General features: G+C 34.3%; 1 protein-coding gene across 1 annotated transcript in view; it reads right to left on the minus strand.

The window, feature by feature from the left end:
- LOC117331646 (FMRFamide receptor-like) overlaps window positions 1–27,144 on the minus strand; it is a 77,109-nt gene that overhangs the window by 34,809 nt on the left and 15,156 nt on the right. Inside the window, exon 2 of the mRNA XM_033890474.1 lies at window positions 826–884. The gene's annotated coding sequence lies outside the window, so the exon portion shown is untranslated. The remainder of the gene's footprint in view (window positions 1–825; window positions 885–27,144) is intronic.

Raw genomic sequence — 27,144 nt, forward strand, 5'->3', positions numbered from 1 at the left:
TGTACCCTTGATTAATTAAACCTCTGATGTACCGTCCCATTTATACCTGTACACTACATTAATTAAACCTCTGATGTACCATCCCATTCATACCTGTACCCTTGATTAATTAAACCTCTGATGTACCGTCCCATTTATACCTGTACACTACATTAATTAAACCTCTGATGTACCATCACATTCATACCTGTACACTACATTAATTAAACCTCTGATGTACCATCACATTCATACCTGTACACTACATTAATTAAACCTCTGATGTACCATCATACCTGTACACTACATTTAGTAAACCTCTGATGTACCATCATACCTGTACACTACATTAATTAAACCTCTGATGTACCATCACATTCATACCTGTACACTACATTAATTAAACCTCTGATGTACCATCATACCTGTACACTACATTAATTAAACCTCTGATGTACCATCCCATTCGTACCAGTACACTACATTAATTAAACCTCTGATGTACCATCATACCTGTACACTACATTTAGTAAACCTCTGATGTACCATCACATTCATACCTGTACACTACATTTATTAAACCTCTGACGTACCATCCCATTCATACTTGTACACTACATTAATTAAACCTCTGATGTACCATCCCATTCATACCTGTACACTACATTAATTAAACCTCTGATGTACCATCCCATTCGTACCCACACATGATACCATGACCTGATGATCATATCATTTAATACAGTAATAACACATCATAACACAGTCATCTCCAAGCTACCTTACTTACCAAACCTTCTACAAGAAACTCAGAAAAACAGGACAAACATTGAGAAAAACACTTACCTGTAGATATAGCTGATGTAGTCCAATGTGTTGGTCAGTTAGCTGGACACATCAGAGACCTGTGGAGTAAATATTCCATGGTTTGTAAGTACATCCACCAGGAAACTGTTGATTCACATGTCTGATGTGAGAGGTACATAGACTAACAGTGAGCACCAAGTGATGGGGTGGAGATTAAATACCTTCAATTAAGTACCAATCATAGTGTAAACATTGATCCTATAGTATTCCCTTCAGCTTCCATGTCTGTCACCTGTGTATAATATATACATCAGCAGTAAGTCTATACCACCTTTTGGCAGGGGGACCTGTTACATACAGCCCGACCAACACATGAATGGAAGAGATCTTCTCTACAGCTGATATATCTTACAGGCTTGTACTCCCCAGGTGTCCCAGCATAACTTAAAACATTACCTCCTCTCCTAATACTGTAAGGATTAATTCGTAAATTATCCATATACTTAGGTTTCAAACACCAAAGGACTTTCCACATACATGAATAGATGTCAGTATTTATGAGTGCAAAAGATAAGGTATACCAATACACACACTAATAGTGGCTACCACGTCATTTATAGTATAGTTTTATGTCCATATATACACAAACATTAATTGGAGTCTACTTTCCACAGTATTCACAATAAGATGTCTTAATTTTAAGACATTTCTAAGGTTTGACAAGAAGTAAGTTTGCCCTCTCCACCTGCCTGTGGGCCAAGGCGTTCAGTCCAGACAGCACCATAGACTGTTTTCTGGCAGATATGGTAAGGAATCTCTCCCTGATCTTCACTTCATGTTTAAATCTCCCTACAATCCAGCACTAGGGGTCTGGTGTTTGGTTGAGACAACAGCTGATTACTAAGGATAATGTTTAGACATAGTTGTAACTGTATACATTCTCTATCTTATTCACTGTTGTCTTAATGTGTTCAGAAAACAACCAGATCCCAAAGAAACCCAAACTCATGGATCCCTCCAACGTGAAGGATTCAGTGTTATAGATGAGTTTTCTTAGCCAAAATACACTGCCCAAGCTGGCTGATGTAATAAATCCAGCCCCATGTATCTACACATATATAAAACTTTCAGACTATGGATAAGTTTCTTGCAACTTCCTTCACAAATCCCTGTACCTGATAAAGAGGCAGATAAAATTGTACAGGAACCTATAACTTAACTCCCATCAAGCCAACTAAAGAGTGGGCATATCTCCCCAGGTCAGACTGCTGATGATGGTTATCTGACAGGCAAAAGGTTAGGGCTTCAATATATCTTACTAATGGTAGGTCAAAATGTATACATTCTCTATAAAACATTTTCATTCCTGTAAATTGTTCATAAAATACTTCAATGTATTATCCATTGTCCATACAGTTATAATAACAAAGAGACAGAAGTTTTTATCCTAAAAAAATCACATTTTTTTGTAGCTGAAATAATGTCCTATGAACAATAAACCTTATGGTTGCTGGAGAAAAAAACAAACAAAACTTTATCAGAAAGAAAATAACCTGTGCCAGGAGTTATAATGAAGGAACCAGGAATCAAGGAGAGATGAATATGTTAAAAACCATTCTTAGGAGGAGCAGCTTAGGGAGGCCATAGGGAAACTGTGGGAGAATGTCCTGGATGACATTTACACAGGGAGGAAGACATATTTCCTAAAGAGGGGATACACCCCCGAGTTGGAGATGTCCCAAGGAGAGAGACACCCCAGGGAGGGAGACATAATAGGGAGGGGGGGGGGGGGGGGGGGGGGGATATGCCAGGGAGGGAGACACACACACACACACACACACACCCGAGTTGGAGATGTCCCAGGGAGATGGAAATACTCCAAGGAGTGAGACACAACAGGGAGGGGGAGATATGCCAGGGATGGAGACCCCCAGGGAGGGGGAGATATGCCAGGGAGGGAGACACCCCAGGGAGGGGGAGATATGCCAGGGAGGGAGACACCCCAGGGAGGGGGAGATATGCCAGGGAGATGGAGATACCCCAGGGAGGGGGAGATATGCCAGGGAGGGATACACCCCAGGGAGGAGGAGGCTGCCATGGATGAGGAAAACAGCTACACTGGTATGGCAAGTTGTCCGCCAAAGGGAACATTGTTATCTACATATGGCAGTTGTAAACATTTAAGTTTGCATACAGATCAGAGGAGCAATAGTAGTTTGGCGAGTTTTCAATGAAAAACATTGAGGAGGAAAAGGATTAGTGAAGAACTTTAATCTGGTGAGATGTCAGGACTGTTTGTGGTAATGATACATGTACACTGCTGTTACCCTGCACACATATCTCCTCTGGTTTTACGTTCAACTCTTTTTTTTGTATGGTTTAAAAATAGTTGGTCTGTTGGTAGGGTGCTGTACGCCCTCTAATTACGTTATCACAGGGGTGGGTGTGGAGGATGCTTCGTTACAGTATTACCCAATAAAAATGGCCAGTTTTATTTGTGTGGGAATTTACACATGTTTTAGAAGGGTACTTTTATCTTGTGTATATTGTAAATTTGGACGTTCACTGCAGATAAGATAAAATGTTCTCTGTTGTAATATGCAGACATCAAATGGCCAACAGTGTGTTGGCAGTAAGACTATTCAAAAGGTTCTATTTTCACTGTTAAAATAAAATAAAATCTTCAAACTATTGCCTTAAAAATAAAAATTAATAGAAAAAATTATAAAATTATAAAAAAAAAATTGAACAACTCTACTGAGGGTAGGAATCCAAACAATCAAATAATGATAATATTTCATAATCAGCCAGTTAAAAATGTAGTTGTGTTTCTTATCTTAATTAATGAATTAAAACAAAATGCCTCCATATGTTGACTGAACAAACTCCATGATTACCATTCCTTGTTCATAGAAACAAATTGAAAGTTTTATTCTAGGTAATGCATCCAAGCATTGGATGTACTAAATCAAACTAGAAATAATATTATAAGTAGAAAATAATGATGCATTGGGCAGATAATAGGCTGGGAAACAGTTTCTTTTGTGGTTCTGCTGATCTTTGTCAGCCCTTTGTCAGTATATATATCACTTCCAAAACATTTTAATCATGTATTTCAATGTACCATCGCCTTAACATATAAGAAAGCTATCTAATTCCCTCCTTTTTAAGCAGATATTGTCAATTTCGAACATAATTTCTTTCCGTTAAAATTTTCTTTGTGAAATATGTTCAACATTATCAAACCTGTCAATAAAGGAACAGCTTATATGAACAGGTGGCCTTGAGCAGGTTCAACAATGTCAACAACCAAGGTCAAGGTCATTGATCACTCTCAGGGTCATTCTAAATATAGATGAAGTCAAATTATATCCAGACATTGACATACATTTCTGTTGGCTATTTCGTAGTTCTATATCATTTTGAACTATTTAAGCATAAGGCATACTGACAATAAATAGTAAGACTTGTGTGTCAGACATTCAAGTGACATTTATCATAAATCTCACATTGACAACTGGAGGAAAGTCTGATGTAGATTAGGCCCTACTTCCTCGTCCAGTGTAATGTGATAGATTTCTCCTGGAAACAAAGAAACTATTTATACCTACAAGTTGTGTTTGATGACAGCTGCAGTGTCTGTGGGAGCCTGCTGTCCTGTGATATACATCTAACATATGTCTGATATGGGCCTCCCACACCAGGCCTCCCACATCATAGTTCCAGGTCCCAGTTTTCTCAATATTCCTTAACTAAGTAATTTCTTAACTTAAATATTTCCCATAGGAAAGCATTACAGAACTGAAGAATGGTTCCTTAACTAAGATATTTCTATTAAACATAATGCTTTCTTATTGAAAATTTTAAGTAAACATTACAGTAAGGAAAGTTTTGAAACCTGAAGACCTCTGGTCAAGCCCTTCAGATCATCACCCCTTGAAAAGGACAGGTGATAGAGTGAAACAAAGCTGGGGCAGTACAATGAAAATACTAGAAAATGAATATCAACCTGATTTAACCTAAAAAAATGTCTGTGTCTATTTAACTTATGAATCAACTGATAACAGTGCTGCTCTTTTTTTTTTTTTTTTCTTTTCCTGCTGGCAATAGTTTCTTTTACGATAAACTTCCATATCATCACAATTAGCTTGTGATAGCTATTTTGGGATGACCTATTCATCCTAAGTTAAAATTAGATAATTTGCTTCTGATAAATCAATTTACACCTAAAAAAACTTAGTAAAAATTGATAATGTAACACCCAGAAATTCCTCATATGACTTTTTGTCTGGTGAATGCTGTGCCCTCTCAGGGTAAATAATGTGAAATGGGTTCAGATGAAAAGCCGCTCAATCTATTAGAAGATAATTACCACATTTGTTAACTGAAAACAGCATGACTTGAGAGTGGAATTAGCTGCTTACACTGATAGGATCATTGCATGTAGGCCAAACCATTACACACAAAACTAAGGTCTCCACAACCAGGCATGTTGACAATCATAGTGTATCCCAAAAGATAAATACTAACCCAGACGTGAGTATATAACAGTACCAATGTAGTAGTCTGATAGTTGTAGTATATATATATATAGCTACAACAATGTATTGGTCTTGTAACTTTAAGCATATACCCCTTGACCTGCATCTTTGTTATGTCTATCCTCTATGTAACTTACTCAATACCAGTAAAAGGCTGTCAATGGATGTGTTGCTTTGGGATCAATTATGGACTACCCTCTTTATATCCTTGACCTCAACCCATTTATGGACTACATTCTGTAATACCTTGATCCCTGTTTCAGTTATGGACTATGATCTGTATAACCTTGACCCCTGTTTTCATTTGACTGTTCTCTCTGTATAACCTTGACTTCTGTCTTCATTTTACTGTGTTCTGTGTATAACCTTGACCTCTGTCTTTATTTTACTGTTCCCTCTGTATAACCTTGACCTCTTGTCTTCATTTTACTGTGTTCTTTGTATAACCTTGACCTGTCTTCATTTTACTGTGTTATCTGTATAACCCTGACCTCTGTCTTCATTTTACTGTGTTCTTTGTATAACCTTGACCTGTCTTCAATTTACTGTTCTCTCTGTATAACCCTGACCTGTCTTTATTTTACTGTGTTATCTGTATAACCTTGACCTCTACTGTTCTCTCTATATAACCCTGACCTCTTGTCTTATTTCACTGTTCTCTCTATAACCTTGACCTCTGTCTTCATTTTACTGTGTTCTCTGTATAACCTTGACCTCTGTCTTCATTTTACTGTTCTCTCTGTATAACCTTGACCTCTGTCTTCATTTTACTGTTCTCTCTGTATAACCTTGACCTCTGTCTTCATTTTACTGTGTTCTGTGTATAACCTTGACCTCTGTCTTTATTTTACTGTTCCCTCTGTATAACCTTGACCTCTGTCTTCATTTTACTGTTCTCTCTGTATAACCTTGACCTCTGTCTTTATTTTACTGTTCTCTCTGTATAACCCTGACATCTTGTCTTTATTTCACTGGTCTCTCTGTATAACCTTGACCTCTTGTCTTTATTTTACTGTTCTCTCTGTATAACCTTGACCTCTTGTCTTTATTTTACTGTTCTCTCTGTATAACCCTGACCTCTTGTCTTTATTTTACTGTTCTCTCTGTATAACCTTGACCTCTGTCTTCATTTTACTGTTCCCTCTGTATAACCTTGACCTCTGTCTTCATTTTACTGTTCTCTCTGTATAACCCTGACCTCTTGTCTTTATTTCACTGTTCTCTCTGTATAACCTTGACCTGTCTTCATTTTACTGTGTTCTGTGTATAACCTTGACCTCTGTCTTTATTTTACTGTTCTCTCTGTATAACCCTGAACTCTTGTCTTTATTTCACTGTTCTCTCTGTATAACCTTGACCTGTCTTCATTTTACTGTGTTCTGTGTATAACCTTGACCTCTGTCTTTATTTTACTGTTCTCTCTGTATAACCCTGAACTCTTGCCTTTAATTCACTGTTCTCTCTGTATAACCTTGACCTGTCTTCATTTTACTGTTTTCTGTGTATAACCTTGACCTGTCTTCATTTTACTGTTTTCTGTGTATAACCTTGACCTCTGTCTTTATTTTACTGTTCTCTCTGTATAACCTTGACCTCTGTCTTGATTTTACTGTTCTCTCCTAATTTACTTACTCCTTGTTATAATCTCAAAACCATGTGATTCTTAAAAACGATGGAAGACTTGTATTGAAGGAATAATGTATTTTCCTATTCACTAAATCCCCTTTATGCATGAACAGAGTAACAAATGCTGAATTAAGAAAATCAATTTTTGGATTTTTGCATTCATTCATTTAAGAGAGTAATAGAGATATGGTTCCATTTGACAAAGAATGTAAAAACAATCAGTTTCACAGGGAATAGTGGAACTGATCAATACCAATAAGACAGTGATTAGGTGTGGTTTTTTACCTTAGTTAACCTGTATAAAGTCAACAAACAACATTTCAACCACCAAGACACTTTCTTATTAAGGTCATGCAGAAACAGCCACCAAGACACTTTCTTATTAAGGTCATGTAGAAAGAGCCTTAAATTGATCATTGTAGGTGAGTACCAACCCATTATGTAAAACACAGATCAAAGTATATGAAGAACATATTTTTAATGTAGGAGTAATGGAGGATTAACATGCTGTACACGAACAATTACTGATGTTGTACATGAACAATTACTGATGTTGTACATGAACAATTACTGATGTTGTACACGAACAATTACTGATGTTGTACATGAACAATTACTGATGTTGTACACGAACAATTACTGATGTTGTACATGAACAATTACTGATGCTGTACATGAACAATTACTGATGCTGTACATGAACAATTACTGATGCTGTACATGAACAATTACTGATGTTGTACATGAACAATTACTGATGCTGTACATGAACAATTACTGATGTTGTACATGAACAATTACTGATGTTGTACATGAACAATTACTGATGTTGTACATGAACAATTACTGATGTTGTACATGAACAATTACTGATGCTGTACATGAACAATTACTGATGTTGTACATGAACAATTACTGATGTTGTACATGAACAACTACTGACGTTGTACATGAACAATTACTGATGCTGCATGTAAACAATTACTGGTACATGAACAAGAGGCCCAGAGGGCCTGTATCGCTCACTTTGTTTCATGATATATGAAACAAGAACAGCCCCACCATTTGTACAATTTTGAATCCCTACCCCAAGGGGATGTTACCAGGTGAATATGAGTGATATATATATACATTGCTTTGTTTCAGAGAAGAAGTTGTTAATGTCAATTAATCCAAATTGACCTCTTCTGGCCCTGCTCCTCAGCCCCCAGGGGGGTCAGCCGGTCATTTGTACAATTTTGAATCCCTACCCCAAGGGGATGCTACCAGTCAAATATGAGAGATACCCATTGCTTAGTTTCAGAGGAGAAGTTGTTTATATCAATTTAGCCAAACTGGCCCCTTTTGGCCCCACCCCTCAGCCCCATCATTTGTACATTTTTGAATCCCTACCCCAAGGGGATGCTACCAGGCGAATATGAGCGATATCCATAGCTTAGTTTGAGAGAAAAAGTATTATTTGTTAAATAAGATGATTTTACTACAGTAAGTAAAATATTTTTACACATAAGTTTTTATAAATGGTTGTGTGTACCACAAGTTAAGCCATCTTAGTTGTTTGTATACATTTTTAACTGTGTCTTTGAAGCTTTGGTAAACATAAATGATATTTGGTATGGTGAGGAATGTTTGGCCTTGGTTGGAATACATTATGATAGGTAAGTGATCCAGCAGGTGTAATGATAAATGACAGCAGGGTCAGCCCAACCCAGGGCTACTGGTGGCAGCAGAATGATGGGCTGTGTAGCACTGAAATGTTTGGTTACATTTTTAGCCTGTTGTAGTCATGGCCTACTGCACTCAAGGGTGGGGCCAGTTCCCAGCTGATAATGCTGTCTCGCACATTGCCATCTTATCAGTTTCAAATACAGTTATCTAAGCATAAATACTTGATATAATGTGTATGTCAGGATTATAGCCATATTATACAGGACATATCTACAAATACATGTCTGTTTCCTTCACTGTAGTGTATAATGAATGAAATATACCAAATCCCTTTATCCTTATCATTAGTAGATCAAACACGATAGAGAAATAAGGTGATATAGCGGACAACAAATATTTATATGTGGTGATAGTAAAAACACTTCTAGCCAAATTAAATTCTCTCCTTAAAATTTTAAACAATAAAAGATATAATTGTAAGCATGGAAGATTACTTTAAGAATGAATGACTTCCCTGTAATTTACATCAGCTAGGTTATAACTAAAATAATGTTCCCATGATCCATGACTGAAACAATGTTCACGGTGATCCATGACTGAAACGATGTTCCCATGGTCCAGGACTGAAACAAAGTCCCATGATCCAGGACTGAAACAATGTCACCATGATCCATGACTGAAACAATGTCATTTGATCCATGACTGAAACAATGTCACCATGATCCAGGACTGAAACAATGTCACCATGATCCATGACTGAAACAATGTCATTTGATCCATGACTGAAACAATGTCACCATGATCCAGGACTGAAACAATGTTTCTTTGATCCATGACTGAAACAATGTCCCCATGATCCAGGACTGAAACAGTGTTTCTTTGATCCATGACTGAAACAATGTCCCTGTGATCCATGACTGAAACAATGTCACCATGATCCAGGACTGAATCAATGTTTCTTTGATCCATGACTGAAACAATGTCCCCATGATCCATGACTGAAACAATGTCACCATGATCCATGACTGAAACAATGTCACCATGATCCATGACTGAAACAATGTTCCCTGTGATCCATGACTGAAACAATGTCCCCATGATCCATGACTGAAACAATGTCACCATGATCCAGGACTTAAACAATGTCCCTGTGATCAAGGACTGAAACAATGTCCCTGTGATCCATGACTGAAACAATGTTCCCATGATCCAGGAATGAAACAATGTTCCCTGTCATCCAGGACTTAAACAATGTCCCTGTGATCCAGGACTGAAACAATGTTCCCTGTCATCCAGGACTGAAACAATGTCCCTGTGATCCAGGACTGAAACAATGTTCCCTGTCATCCAGGACTTAAACAATGTCCCATGATCCAGCATCTCTGAAACAATGTCCCTATGATGATCCACACCTGGAACAATTACTTTCGGAGTGTAAAACAATGTCTTTGTATCATTTTGTATCCAAGACTGAAGAAATGTTCCTACAGTGATCTAGGACTGAATCAAAATCCCTGTTATCCATAACTAAAAGCAATTTATCCTTTTGATCCTTGTCTGATTATGATTATGAAGATATGCATTAGCTAATACATGTCAAGAAATTCAAAACCATGTCCCTGTGATCTATGACTAAAATCAATAGCAGTGTTTTCTATGACTAAATGTCCCTTTGATTCATGACTAAAAGCCATGCCCCTGTGATCTGTTACTTAAAGGAGTATACTGGGCGGCAGATTAATATATGTCCCTTGAATGAAAGTGTTTTAATACATTTTTACCAGTGAAATATAGATAAAAAATTATTCTATAAAAGTTATATTAGATAACCCATTTTTGATATTTTTATCACTGGTGAAAAATATCACATTTTGTTGAATAACAAGCACAGCCATGTCCAGTTCTCCAAGTTAAAAGTCAGAAGGAAGAAAATATGTGTGAAAGAATCAGAGTAATCTCCGATAGTGACAGTGAATAGAATGAACTTACTGGTACAGGATGACATTCCATCATTAGAACTACAAAGTAAGCCGTGTACATGTCAGGACTTTCCTATACAAGGTCCACTAGACACACCATTTTGGATTGAGCGCTCAACGCCTAATAATCTGGGTTATACTGACGGAACTTTTATCAAATAATTGTATTTTGAGAATTTTACGACAACTTTTCTAAAGAACATAAACTTGAATATTTTTTATACCTTGGACTATATATTGCCAGTAAGGATTGTCAAGGCATGAAAAAGGTAAACTTATGCAAACCTTCGCAATAGGCCTAGTTAGGACTAGTTAGTTTAATTCAGTAATGTACCAAATGTATTTCACTCGTGTGGATAATATTTAAATATCATCCACATTCATGAAATATATTTGGTGTAACTGAAGATAAAATTAGATATCCTCTATATATCCTACCTGGCATTAAAATAAGACTAGAATCACTTTATGAGTGGCTATATAGGTGGCTGTATAATACCCTCATCTTTACTTTCACAACAGAGTCAATGTTTACTTTTCTATTTGAGATTTAAGTTTGATTTACTAACGTAGTCTCCAACTCCTTAAATACAACTATATATGATGGTTATAAAGCCTGCCAAGTTTCAAAGGAATCAGTTGAAAGATCTCTAGACAAAAATCAAATACCAAAATAAACAAAGGGCAGTAACTTTTGTAACAAGAGTAACGCAGGGCAGAACAATATAAGCCGGGCAAACGCCTTATTCTTATATGCTATCTTGTATTAAAGTATAATTTGCATAACCTTAAGAGAGGCAGTATTTAACTTTCTGACAGTTTGAAGAAAAACAAGGACTCTGCAGGTCTCCAACATTTGACAGCAATAACTTTTGGAAACGTTGAATCAGAATTTCTTTGGGGAACCATATCTTTATACCATATGACTCTTAATGCTTAAGTTTTAAGGAAATTATTGGTAAAAAAATATAGGAGGAAATCTCCAGATAAAAATCAAATACTGAAATAAAGAAAGGGTATCAACTTTTGCAAAAATTATTGAATCATAATACTTTTCAGGCAAAGCCTACATAAAGTTTTATGAAATTTGTTGAAAATGTCGGAGATCCGCACTAAACAAAGAAACTGAAATAAAAAAAAAAGGGGAATAGCAGGTCTCGGGTTAATTGATGCCCTGTAGCTTTTGCAAAATCACTGAAATTCTTTTCAAGGAGACACAACCTCACATTAGGATCATAATATCTTTTAAGATTCAAAGAGACCAGAAGGTCAAAAAATGAAGGAGGAGATTGTCGGACAAATATCAAATACTGTAATAAACAAAGGGCAATAACTAAAAATAATTGAATCAAAATTCTTTTCAATCATACACATTTTTATATCATAGTTGTAAAGCATTCCCAGTTTCAAAGTAATCAGTTGAAAAATGTAGGAGATCTTTGTACAAAACTCTAAATAATTAACAATAATACAGAAATAATTAACAAAGGGCAATAACTTTTGCAAAAATAGATGAATCAGAACTCTTTTGAAGGAAACACAACTATATATCATGATTATAATACCTACCAAGTTTTAAAAATTGGTCATTAAATGTAGTTAAGTTGATCTCAGGACACACACAAAAATTATGCGGGATGGATGGATAGAGCCATACCATAATACTCACGTCAAATTTGAGGGGGAGGGGTCAGTGTCATCATTTATGTGAAATCAGTTTCCCTTTCCCCATGAATGTTTTCTGACCAAATTTGGAAAAAAATCTATTCAGTACTTTATGAAAAGTAGTGATTTAAAGGAAATGATGAGGGACAATGGACATGCCATGCATATTTAAGCTCACCAGTACTTCCGGCCAGGTGAGTTTAAAACAATGTCCCTGTGACCAATGATTAAAAACCATAGCAAATTTTTTCAAAGTTAATGTCCCTATGACCAACATGTCTGAAAACCATGGCTAAAACAATATCCCTATGATCAATGCCTAAAAACAATGTCCCTGTAATCAAGGACTAAAAACAATGTCCCTGTGATCAATGGCTAAAAACAATATCCCTGTGATCAATGACTAAAAACAATATCCCTGTGATCAATGGCTAAAAACAATGTCCCTGTGATCAATGGCTAAAAACAATGTCCCTGTGATCATTGACTAAAAACAATATCCCTGTGATCAATGGCTAAAAACAATGTCCCTGTGATCAATGGCTAAAAACAATGTCCCTGTCATCAAGGACTAAAAACAATATCCCTGTGATCAATGACTAAAAACAATGTCCCTCTGATCAATGACTAAAAACAATGTCCCTGTGATCAATGGCTAAAAACAATGTCCCTGTGATCAATGACTAAAAACAATGTCCCTGTGATCAATGCCTAAAACAATATCCCTGTGATCAATGCCTAAAACAATGTCCCTGTGATCAATGACTAGAAAAACAATGTCCCTGTGATCAATGACTAGAAAAACAATATCCCTGTGATCAATGACTAGAAAAACAATATCCCTGTGATCAATGACTAGAAAAACAATATCCCTGTGATCAATGCCTAAAAACAATATCCCTGTGAACAATGACTGAAAACAATGTCCCTGTGATCAATGGCTAAAAACAATGTCCCTGTGATCAATGACTAAAAACAATATCCCTGTGATCAATGACTAAAAACAATATCCCTGTCATAAATGACTAGAAAAACAATATCCCTGTCATCAATGACTTAAAAACAATGTCCCTGTGATCAATGACTAAAAACGATGTCCCTGTGATCAATGACTAAAAACAATATCCCTGTGACCAATGACTAGAAAAACAATGTCCCTGTGATCATTGACTAAAAACAATGTCCCTGTGATCAATGACTAAAAATAATGTCCCTGTGATCAATGACTAAAAACAATATCCCTGTCATCAAGGACTAAAAACAATATCCCTGTGATCAATGACTAAAAACAATGTCCCTGTGATCAATGACTAAAAATAATGTCCCTGTGATCAATGACTTAAAAACAATGTCCCTGTGATCAATGACTAAAAATAATGTCCCTGTGATCAGTGACTAAAAACAATATCCCTGTCATCAATGACTAAAAACAATATCCCTGTGATCAATGACTAAAAATAATGTCCCTGTGATCAATGACTAGAAATAATGTCCCTGTGATCAATGACTAAAAACAATGTCCCTGTGATCAATGACTTAAAACAATGTCTCTGTGATCAATGACTAAAAACAATGTCCCTGTGATCAATGCCTAGAAATAATGTCCCTGTGATCAATGCCTAAAAACAATATCCCTGTGATCAATGACTAGAAAAACAATGTCCCTGTGGTCATTGACTAAAAACAATGTCCCTGTGATCATTGACTAAAAACAATGTCCCTGTGATCAATTCTTAAAAATAATGTCCCTGTGATCAATGACTAAAAACAATATCCCTGTGATCAATGCCTAAAAACAATATCCCTGTGATCAATTCTTAAAAATAATATCCCTGTCATCAATGACTAAAAACAATGTCCCTGTGATCAATGACTAAAAATAATATCCCTGTGATCAATGACTAGAAAAACAATGTCCCTGTGATCATTGACTAAAAACAATGTCCCTGTGATCATCGACTAAAAACAATATCCCTGTCATCAATGACTAAAAACAATATCCCTGTGATTAATGACTAGAAAAACAATATCCCTGTGATCAATGACTAAATACAATGTCCCTGTGAACAATGGCTAAAAACAATATCCCTGTGACCAATGACTAGAATAACAATGTCCCTGTGATCAATGGCTAAAAACAATGTCCCTGTGATCAGTGACTAAAAACCGTGTCTAAAACAATGCCCCTGTGATCACCGACTAAAAACAATGTCCCTGTGATCAATGACTAGAAAAACAATATCCCTGTGATCAATGACTAAATACAATGTCCCTGTGAACAATGGCTAAAAACAATATCCCTGTGATCAATGACTAAAAATAATATCCCTGTCATCAATGACTAAAAACAATGTCCCTGTGATCAATGACTAAAAACAATGTCCCTGTGGTCAATGACTAGAAAAACAATGTCCCTGTGATCAATAACTAGAAAAGCAATGTCCCTGTGATCAATAACTAGAAAAACAATATCCCTGTGATCAATGACTAAATACAATGTCCCTGTGATCAATGGCTAAAAACAATGCCCCTGTGATCACAGACTAAAAACAATGCCCCTGTGACAACTAAAACAATGCCCCTGTGACAACTAAAACAATGCCCCTGTGACAACTAAAACAATGTCCCTGCCTGTGACAACTAAAACAATGTCCCTGTGACAACTAAAATAATGTCCCTTTGTACAAGTTTGTAAGGTACATTTTGTATATGAGGACCCTTGTTTTCTTCACTATACATAAATAATGCATATCACACTTGAAAGTCAGGCAACTAATATTAACACTGAATAAAACTATATTTCTTAGGTTGTTACAGGATCAACTGATCCCTGAAAATTTATTTCAATACAATTATAATTCATGGCTGTTCAAAAATCAATATAGTTTGACGTCTTATCTTAATGAAATTGTTAATTATAAATACTATGAAGTCCATGCCAGATTACCATACATTATCAAATACAATATGCATATGACTGACTTACTCAGCAGGATTGCATTGTTCTTAGGTGAATTAACATACATAAAACATTAAAATGCACTTTTCAGTTCAATTAAACTCACATATCAGACCAGAGAAAATTTATGGAACTTTCCAGATTCTATATCAAACCATGTTTTTTGCAATGTTCTTTTTTTAAAGTCAAGATACTTCTCTTATACATTTATGATTCCATGAAAATGATGAAAAACTTTATACCTCAGGTAATCATGAATTCTGTAATTAGAGACCTTTTTTTTCTTTTTTTTTTTGGAATGTCAGGAAATAAACAATTTTGCAAACACAAATGAAGTAATCAAGCAAAAGATATGAAAAGTGGCATTAGTTGATCTCCAGTCTCTTTATAAAAAATTGTGATTATGTAGCAGAGGTGACAGGCCAATGTGTGTATGGAGAAAATTAGGATTTATGTGGTAGTTGGCACTGTTAATGGAGCACAAGCAAAAGAATGCAAATGACAAAATCACATCAATGTTTCCCTACTTTTCCTTTAAACACATTTGCTAGCAAGGTTTTGAAAACTAAATCATTTATAGAAACAAGGAATGTGTAAAGAATCTGCACTGTCGTTCTCATTAACACACCAAGTCTATGTTTATACCAACCCAGAATCATTTCTCATTCTTAGTACCCATACAAATACCTCATGTTATCCATTCATGATCATAGATACAGAATATTACTTCAGCTGCTATGAAAACAGACGGGGTATCATTCCTCACATGATCTTTGTAAATTTCCAAGCATTGATATTATATTCCTTTTACCATGTAAGAACATCAAAGTAGTCAAAATTTAAGGAAATATCTATACTTCATCAAATCAATATTCTAGTAATACAGACCAGTCTACAATAAAATTCTAAACAATGAACTACATTGGAATTAATCCATTTTATTACGATAATGTCTGAATCCAGTTTTTTCACAGCGATTCCCATGATGGATTCCAACACGGAAAACAACATGGAAAACAGAGATGTTGGTAAATTAATATAAAGATAAATCTACCTCCTCTTGTAATATGTAATTAGTTTTACTGTTCAACAATATATCATATTTATTAGGGTACTTTACAAAATACTGTATGGCTTAGAAGCATAATGTCCCTCAACCTACTGATGGTTTGCTTTAAAAATGTGAAATTGTTAGATTTTAGCGATGCTTTACAAACCCTTTACATCTGCACTTACTTTATCTAAAGTCATAAAGCACAGTATTCTTCCTGTTTTTGTTTGTGTAAGAGAAGACAGAGATGAGCCCTAGCAGACAGAGTCTGTGTCAGACAGGGGGGAGGGGGTGGGTGGCTAGCTGACAGGAAGGGTGGAAGGCACATTTGTTGTACATCAAGGGTGGGCGAGGCCCTGTCAGATGTGGTTCCCTATAGTATGGCAGCCCTGATAACTAATGCTGCTAGGGAATCGAATGTTGAACCACTTATTTGGCTGGTATGGTGTAAAGCTGCACCTATGATATAATACTGATTAAATTAGAATCTTATCTGAATGCACCTGATAACAAACAATATATACAACACTAGATACATTTCTGCAGAAAACACTGCTACAAGTGCATCTTAAAGGGAAGTAACTCCGGCAATATTTGTACCTTATAGGAACATTACAAGGATGATGCACAGTGATGACTTTGGAATGTTTTAAATCTTATCCTAAATGTTCTTTGCCTTACATCTTAAAGTTTGCCAGTTTCTTATTATAGATAATACCTATGAACTTTGTATCGGTTGATTAGTTTTTAGTGAATATGATTATAATTCATTTCTATGGAAAGCTATTGCTAATTAAGGTCTGATAGTTATCTGAGAATAGTATTTACGGTATTGACAGATCGACATTAAGCATTAAATAAAGACATTGTAGTCGCTTATGCTAGCTGAAATTTAAATCAATTGCATACTCCTAATAAAGCTTTTTGTTGACTGCTTAATTAACATTACAGTTTTATAGCTAGAAGTTTTTATTCTGAACTAGTTTTACATGCTGAAATAAGCTGGACAATTTTTTCACGAAAGTTTATGGGCTTATGAAAATTAAAAAATGACAAAAATAACAACATTAATACCTGTGTCAGTATACCAACACACAGATTTGGCTCCAGCAGACTGGCTTAATGAGGCTCCTATTCTGAATTGACCAACACACAAGTGGTCCATATTCTTTTATTTTAGTAAACCCAGTTTCATTCTACTAAACTGAACCATGTAAAGAAAGTCTATCTTTACACCAAGTGTGATTTCTGTTTGTACATTAAGATGATAGGTGTTATAGGTAAAGAAACCTCAAACAGAAATAATCTTTAATTCTGGACTAGATGTGAAGATGGAAGTATAAAGCACTATTATAATATAAAACAGAAGAACCAAGAATCTGTGATCTTTCTGACATGTACACATATTTGGTTTAAGTGGAGGTCGAGTTAATAGATGATATTACTGAGGTACAATTTCATGCTATGACTTAACGTAATTATAATACCAAAACTATGTCTCATGTATCGGACATAAATGAATCTCTGATATTTTTTTGGTAACATATCCATTTCACATACCAGGAAAGTGTGGGGTCAACCATTCTACACAGGAAACTCATAATTTTTCTCTATTATCATCCACAGTTAAGTTTCAGAATCGTGATTCAATGCAAAACAGTATGTGATAAGTAGGAAAAGCAGATATCAGATATTAGCTGAAAGACGCTATCCATATATATTAACATTATTGGAAATCCTGGAATCTGGAACCCTTCACAACAGGAACTTAAAAATTATTATGTATCTTGAACGTACATGTATTGAAATCTTAATCCTCCATGGTATACAATGTAGGTGCTCCAGGTCTCTGCAGCTAAAAAGATCAATTAAACTTTCAAAATATACTCTTTTCCACCAATATATCAATCCTTAAGTACTTCAAATAACTGCTCAGGATGTTTTTCAAATTTATTTTTTAAACATATAAATTCCTTTGGGGATGGTACATGGTACATGCATGTGTACGGCATTTTTCACATTTAATATAAAGCTCAATAAAATCACAAATTGCTTCACATGAGACATTTTCATCTTACACTAGTTATACAATAAAAAAATTTCTAATGAACTTACTACAAAAAAATACTTACCCAATACTTCGATCTTTAACTCATCTGAAGCATATTTGAAATTTTTAATGATTTGATTTAGAAAGTACTTTCCTTGAAATATTTCTTTTTTCTCAATTTATTTTAAATATAGCTGATCAATTTAATTTTTTCATTAAATTAAATCACATATACTGATCAGGCACATTTTGAAAAAACAGGCATACAGGTTTAGTAAATATCTTAAAAGATTTCTCTCCAACTTAGAATGTTCAATTGCCTATACAGTACGGTAATAACTCGATCAGGATAGAGCATAAGCTTCCTAACCTCCTTGATTTTTGAAAGTTTATTTTGTTCATCTGTTTGTGGGGTCCCAACTAAGAAAGCAAAAAACTGATAACCTGACCTTCCAGCTGTATCCCTATGCTTGTTCAAAGTCTCTAATCAATTGTTGAGTCTAAGTTGACCTTTGACCTCTACAATGTTTGCAACCACATGGAGTTTTTAACAATCCAAAACATCAAACAGCCTTGGTAGACCAACAAGTTGCCAGCTGGGTTGTGTGATGGGAACTCCATGGCTTGTTAGTGTACAGTCTATTTACAGACCTTTACAGAGCCAATCATAATATTTTATTTTTTTACAGTAAATCGTTGGTGAGGGACTATAATAGAGCTGTATTTAGGTGTGTTTGTTTGTGATGCCCTTCCTGACACCTGAAATTACTACCATGCCATTAGGAACAATGAGGATACGCCACTCAGCCGTTATTCTGTGCCACTTTTTCTCATCCTAAATGCCAACATCTCTAAACTAGCTGACATCTATTCCCAATATCTGTCCAGAGTGGTATATGTCTTTATTACCAATGGCAATGAAAAACAACAAGGGTGAGGATTCAGACCTCTCGGGAAATAAAGAACACATTGGGTGTTTTCTGTCTGAAAGCCACACCAATTAAATAATTTGTGATGCAACATACAGATCTGAAACCGACAGCTTAAAAAATCCAAAATACAGGTATTTACCTGTACAAATCTTACCATTGTCTCTAAAGAGAATACAGTTTAAACAATACATTTTCTCTTAATTAACCAAATGCAAAGTTCATTTCCTTTATCTCCATCAATCAAGGGTTTGATTCTTAATACTGTATGTCAGAAACTATCAAACTTTCTGTAATACATACATTATATGGACGCAGGGAAGCCATTTATCAATTCTATTTCTTGGTGAAGGTAGATTCGGACTGAACAATCTATTGAGGTTTTCATTATAGCCTCAAATTATGGCAGAATGACAATCCCCACATAAGAATGACCATGTGACCAACTAGTGGATGTCCTAGCTAGCTTCACCCATTGGAACAAACATCAATAACAATTATTTAAATGAGACAAAGTTGTACAAAAGAAATATGGAGATAGTAGCATGACACAACGAAATCCAACAGTACATTGTATCGCACCAATGGAGCAATAAACATAACAAAAAAATAACTGAAAAGTGCATTTAAAAATTACTTTAGTCAACATTCTGCATTGCGTGACAATGATGGAGATTTTCCCTGAACCTCCCTCCTACAAACTCTATCCATCAGACAGTTACACTCGCCATAGAACCAAGTCTCCGTGGACCTTATAAGCTGCTTATAGCTGTTCACAGACAGTCATGGTACACTTTAAATACTTTATTATTGCATGCTTTTTTAAGGAAATATACCTCAGTGAATAACAAAATTCTCAAGAACTGAATATACAAAATCTTCGGTTCATCTAGGTTATACAGTTTTCTGGAAACAAATAGCTTAAAATTTAGAGCTCCTGATGTTTTAATATACTTCAGTCCCAAGTTAGTAACAAAAAAGCTTTAGACCTTGTGATGTTTTTATATACTTCAGTCCCAAGTTAGTAACAAAATCAGATTGATGGACTGTTTATCAAATTCTTAAAAAAGTGACCAAAATGAAAAAGTGCTTCCAGGAAAGCTTTAAAATCAGAGCAATGTTTTCAAAGAAGAAACCAAAAAATCTTAAATCTAAAGAAAGCAACATTTAGTCACAAACCTACATGTATAACAAGAGGCCCTGTAGACCTGTGTCACTCAGCTTGGTTCTGCAGCATATAGTATCTATAAAGTATGGAGATATTGTTTTCTTAAAAAAAAACAATTATTTCTCACAGATATGATAAAGATATGTTTGAAGTCTCATCAAGATATGTGTGTCCTTGTTTTAAAGTTATGTGCCTTTAATAAGACTAATGAAAAAAATGTACTAAATTGATATTTAATACTGAATGAAGTTTTAGTGACCCGATTAATAGTACAATGAACAACACATGTTTGTAGATATATATACAAATGTAAGTGTATATGTTTCAAGTTCCATCAAGATATCCATAACTGTTCAATAGTTTTGCCCTGAAAAGAGCTGCATTAAAAATTTGCACACAATTGATTAACATAAAAAGCAGAACAGAGAGCAAAATTGGATGTCTATGTGATGTCGACTCTGATGAGAATTCCCTGTCAGTGTGTCTTTGAATTGGAGTAATTATTTTATATAGTGGCAGGCTCATTGGACCGGAGGATTATAACCTTACTCGCTCTATTACACATGTCAGATTCAACATCCTCGCTGAGAGGGTCAACCTCCTTGGGAGTTTATATGCTTCTTGTTTCCCTATACTTAATAGTAACAATGATCAAAGCATCTGCTCTGAGATAAGGATTAACAGATTCTATTACATACTGCTGTATATAGCTTGCAAAAAAAAAGCAAATTCTATAGAAGGTGCAAAATGTTAGGGGATTTACATAGCTGCATTGTGATCAATATTCAATTGATTCTTCTGGAAATAATGTACTTTTTTTTAATACCGCATACCACAGTTAACAATGATAAATTGGAAAATCTGATAATTTAATTGTAAAACATAAGTTTTTTATATTCAAAGAGACATTTTCACATTAAAAATTACTTATATATGTATATATCCAAGCTACATCATTGTCTTATTTTTGCTTGTTATATTGCTGGGTTTATCACTCTGGTAACAGCAAGTGTTGATTTTTCGGCAGAGTATTACTGAAGTAGCTGGTGGCTACCTCATTAAACAACAAATTGGAGACATAAGCCACGCTTTGAACAGGAAATGAGGTAAAGGGTTTTGTCAAAGACCACAACTATGACAGCACAGGACACAAATAATCTGAGAAATGCATGCGCCCCATGTTGGCATCAAACCACATATAAAGTGTGTTTCTCCACTAACTGAGTAGTAATGGCCACACTTGTCAAGTCCAGACTCCTGTAATTCTAAATAAAAAGATAAAAGATTCAGGTATATCTATGGATATCCTTTACAGGTATAGAGGCTCAGTTCTGCACCCGATATCCCAGTGGTTTTTCTGTGGATCCTTTGGTACACATAGTAGTTAGGATAGATAGTAATCTCACCTAAGCTACATGTTCATTTAGGTAAGCTGATATCTTACTCCTCGTTATTTGTCTGGAAGTTTCAATCTGAATTATTTGTTTTGTAAATTCTCACAAACATTTAATGCACATCATAATTATGCCATATTGCATAATTATATCCACTGCAATTTATCTCATAAAGCAAATTACGTTGTTAAATTCATCATGCTACTTTTCATGTTATATATGTAACATTTAAGCTTGTCTAGTGAGCTGCATGGGTCTACAGGGATGTTTGAGAGATTTGTGTAAGTCCTTTTTTAATTTCATGAGGTATTAGTTTGGGGTAAATTAGTGGGGCATCCATTATATAGCTTTATATTTCCACATCCCCTCATTAATTGTAACAAATGCAAAAATAAATCTAATCATGTTAATGATATTCAGTAAATGCTTATAAAATAAGATGAAGAGGCATGTTCTTTAGATTTGTATTCTCTATGTCCACAGCCATTGCTGTATCTAATTACAAATTGAAGGTGTACAAATATACTTCAAGCTAATCTCAGGAAATCAAGAGATAATGTCACAGCCATACAGTCATTTTTAAACAAACTTTTATTTAAATACCCTTTAATCCTGACAAGTTCAGTTTCATTAAGGCATTTAAAAAGGCTCATTAGAAGAGTTTTAAAGATTTCAACATTATGACTCGCAAGACGTCCATTATCACATTTTTATCAAATTTGATAAAATATTCAAAGCAAACACTTTCTGTTGATAGATCTTGACTGCATGGATGGAATATAATTATAGTAAGCCCACAGGAACTAAAGTCATTTGAAGAAACGTTTGTTTTTCCTGCATCAGTTAAATAACAAAAGAAAACAGGAAATTCCAATAAAAATACAACAATAAAATGGAAGTGTTTTCCTGATCATGAAATGTCACCTTGCATATATATCTCAATCATCTAGGAACTGTAAAATCTTGATTTCTCACTACTAAACTACCAAGCCATCAAAAACCCATGACAAACCCATTACAAAGCCATTAAAAACATCAAACACATTAAAATGAACCATTAATTCCCGTTTGAAATTTGTAATGACCATTAAGAACTGCCCATTACTTTCTTAGAATGTAGCTTGATATCCCATTAAAAAGCCATGAAAATACTTGCTTGGTAATTAAATCTTAAGAAATATATATCTAATGGCCATCAGTTCTCGTTTGAATGTCAATAATGGGCATTATTCAATGTGTTTCAATGCCCATGAAAAATGTCATGGCCATTAAATAAATCACACTTTGGTTTAATGGGCATCACATTCCCACAAAACTTGTCATGGGCATTAGTTTATAAACAATTAATGGTCTCATATTTTCATATAGCCTTAATTGTTACCATATTATTTACAAACAATTCTCATTGCCATTAAATGGTATATATATACAACATTGAACCTTATATAATTAGTTAATAAATTTAATTGCCATCTGGAGAACACTCAAATAGTGTTTGTTCTTCATCAAATACAATGTATTTGCTAATAATGAATACACCCCTGCGAGATGATATTCATGAGTTCATGAATGTTCATGAATCATTCATGAACTTTCAAGAATACTGTAAGTTTTTGATTCATGAAAAAATGTTCATGAATATTTATCAAATACCTCTCATGAACTCTTCATGAACTTTTATGAATAATTTTACAAATTTATTAAGATTCATGATCGTTCATCATATGTGATTATGAACTATTCATGAACTTTCATGCATAGATGATATTCATCAAATTTCATCAAAATGAATGAAATAGTAAGAACAGTTGATAATGAATTTTGAAGAACTTTAATGAATGAGAATTTTATGTGATTATGAACTATTCATGAATTTTCATGCATTGATGATATTCATTAAAATTCATCAAAATGAATAAAATAGTCATGAATTTTGAAGAATTTTAATGAATGAGAATTTGACTTTAAAATTGAACATTTTCTTGAATAAAAAAATACCTTACATTTTAAATTGAATAAAAAACTTAATATCTAAAAAGTTTTAAAATTTAATTCCATGTATATATTACAATTTTGTTGTTGGCTTAAAGAAGAATAAGGAAACTACAGGCTTACTAAACCCCTTTACAATAAGAAAACTTCAAATTTCCTGCCAAATTTTCCCACCAAATTTTTCCCACCCAAAAACTTCTAGCAGGAGAGTTCCAATACATGGCAGCCATGAGGCTTTTCTCACAGAGATAAATAACATGTTATTTTACAAATGAAGGCAAGTATCTATCTTTCATACCTGCTTCATGATCAATACAAGACTACCAGGAAATGAAATATTCAACTCTGGAAATATGTCAACCTGTTTATAGGTAAGAATTAACTTAAAATCAATCACCATGCATGTGACCTAAATTTACATAGTGCACATAATATTCAAACAGCTTTGGCATTTCTTAAATTGCATTGCCCATTTAACTAAATTGTACAAACACACATCATATGTACAATGAGAATTAATGCAATAATGAACATAAATCACTCTTATCTGAAGAATATTAAAAGGATTTTGCGTCCAAATGATTGTGTACATATACTCATTTCAAGCAGTTATGAATTTTGAAACAAGTGATGGATCCATTTGAATGCAATTTTTAATGGAAGGACTACAAGGATATTGTCAAACATGCAAAGTGATACAGTTCATGACAAACTTTGATGAAATTAAGTGGTAAAATGCATGCAAATTCATTTTCTAAATAAAATCATAACTCATGAATTAATCATGAATAGAATAGTTCATGAATATTCATGAACTATGATGATTTTATGAATGAAAATCTTGATTTCAGGATTAATGAATGTTCATGAAATATTTCTTTCATGAAAATTCATCATAGTTTTAAGTTCATGAATATTTCAATGCAGTAATTATATGTAATAATTTATTAGTTTGACAAGTTATATAATTAAGACAGTGCTCATGCAATGCAGGTCATAGAATAGTTGACTTAACATTATAATCATTGATTTATTGAATTATCATGGTACATTGTATCTCAGTCGCTAAAAATCTCAATAACTGGTAAAATTACAGATCGGATGTGTCTAGGGTAAGAGAAAATACAATGAATTGAATTATGTATATACATTATTAAAAACAAGTTTTCATCTTCTGGTGTCTTAATGGCCATCAATATATAGAATTTGTACATGTGGGGATTAAAAACCAGAAATTTAATGCCCATTTTCTAACATAGTAGTTACAGTAATGGCCATTAATTTATTCCTGTTGATCATGATTTTGAATCATTTAATGACCATTATTGACTACCTTGTACAGGTCTATTAAAAAGTTTAATGCCCATTATTCCAAAATGGCAGCTGCAGTAATGGCAGGTAATTGCCCATTACTACTAGGAAAAAACTAATGGCCCCATTATTTTTCCATGTTTTATAATGGCCATAAATGACACCCTTTGCATCATTAATGGGCATTACAAATGTTTTTGATGGGCATTACAAGATCCCTTTCATGCCCATTACCCCCGACTGAGTAATATCAAGTAATGCCCATTAAACAAGACCTCTGATTTTAATGGTCTTTTAATGGTCTTTTACCCATTAAAACACCCCCTTATTTTTTCATGTTTTAATGGGTTGGATTAACGGCACAGACTAATGGGTTTTTGAGGGTTGATTCATGGCCAGGTGTTTAGTAGTGATACTAAGTGATCTACAGTATGGACAATAGCGACAATTACCGACTGGTAAAATACATACATGACAACATCCATCAGATGAATGAACTCAGAATCAAGTGTTTATATCATCATAGGATACCTAACACTGATTTCTATCTTAGAGAATTCCTCCTTTTAGAACTGTATTTGAGTTTGATGTATCACAATGAGATACATTTTATTACCTTTAGCCATGTTTACTCGAACCTGATACACTACAGGATGTTGTTCAATAAAAATATTCATGAATCTTATTTGCAGACATTACTTTAGGACATATTATAACTGATTTAACAGAATTAATGATAATATGTCTGTAGCTCAAACAAAAGGTTGACTAATAGTAGTAGCTTCATACATTTTAACCAGAGAAGAGTGACTTGGCATATTAGTCAAATTGACTAATATGCAAGCCAGTTTAATAAACATAAGCTCAATCAATGGATCAGTTATTGGTCAAGCCAGTGTGAAAGTCGTCGCAGGTTCAAATCCATAGGGTTCCTGTTAGTACTGGTGTCATTTCTGACCTCCTGATTTTTTATCATATTTTTTTTCAACAAATTTGTATCTCTCAGGCTGACTTTCAGCTCAAAAAGTAAAAATATTTGTAACGTTTGTTTTATATCATAAATGAGATTATTTTGCCATGATTACTGAAATATCAAGTTGATCAAGTGATGCAGGCTCTCTGGGCCTCTTGTTTCTAGCAAAGAGCAGGTATAGCTTAAAGGCCATAAAAATGTTGCTGAGCTCACCCTCAAATCATTCTTCAGTCTCCACTTTTCTATGATACCAATATTGTAAGCTCTATAATGTAGTCAAATTATGTCATGGTTGAAGTTTACCATGCTATGATATGTATTTCAAATTAAAAGAGTGTATTATGTTACCGAAGTTTCATGTCTTGGCATGATTAAGCTCATTTAAAATATTTCTTTTATTTGAGAGACAGCTGTGAAATCTCTGTATGGTAAGTTTTTTTTTTATTTGCCTTGGTTGGGATCCGATTCCTGCCAATACAAGCATTGTCATTTATTTAAGCATTGATGTCATTTTTTTTTAGTTTCATCGGGGTATGAAAAAAAATTAGTTTGCAAAAAGTATAAATCCGTGTAGCGGATTCTTACAGAAGTTTGCAAACAATTTTTTTTTCAACGCTTATAATTAATTTTTGAAAATAATTTTCTAATTTAAAACATGTTTTATGTACAACTTTACTGGTTTTATATGGGATTCTTTTTCTCAAATCAATACGCAACGTCAATTGTCGTATTGTAACGTCACATTTTTTCGTGCCATTATCTGAATTTTTTTCATAGTGGTATGAAAAAAAATCTCAACCAATCAGAAAGCCGCATTCTGCATACAAACAATAGAAAATTAATTATATTTCAATTATTTTCAAGAATTTACCAGATAATAATACAGCTATAGGGGAAAAGAGAACTGTTTTTTGTCAAATCGTTTTAAACACCCATGGAATATTTCTTTAATATAATCTTTATTTCATTTCTGCGAGATACAGCAATAATAATGTTTAAGTTTTTTTTTGAAACAAGTTTTACAACTGATATCTGTCTCCAGAATAATTCTT

Source organism: Pecten maximus, chromosome 7, assembly GCF_902652985.1.
Source record: "Pecten maximus chromosome 7, xPecMax1.1, whole genome shotgun sequence".
In the NCBI taxonomy this organism is placed as follows: Eukaryota; Metazoa; Mollusca; class Bivalvia; order Pectinida; family Pectinidae; genus Pecten; species Pecten maximus.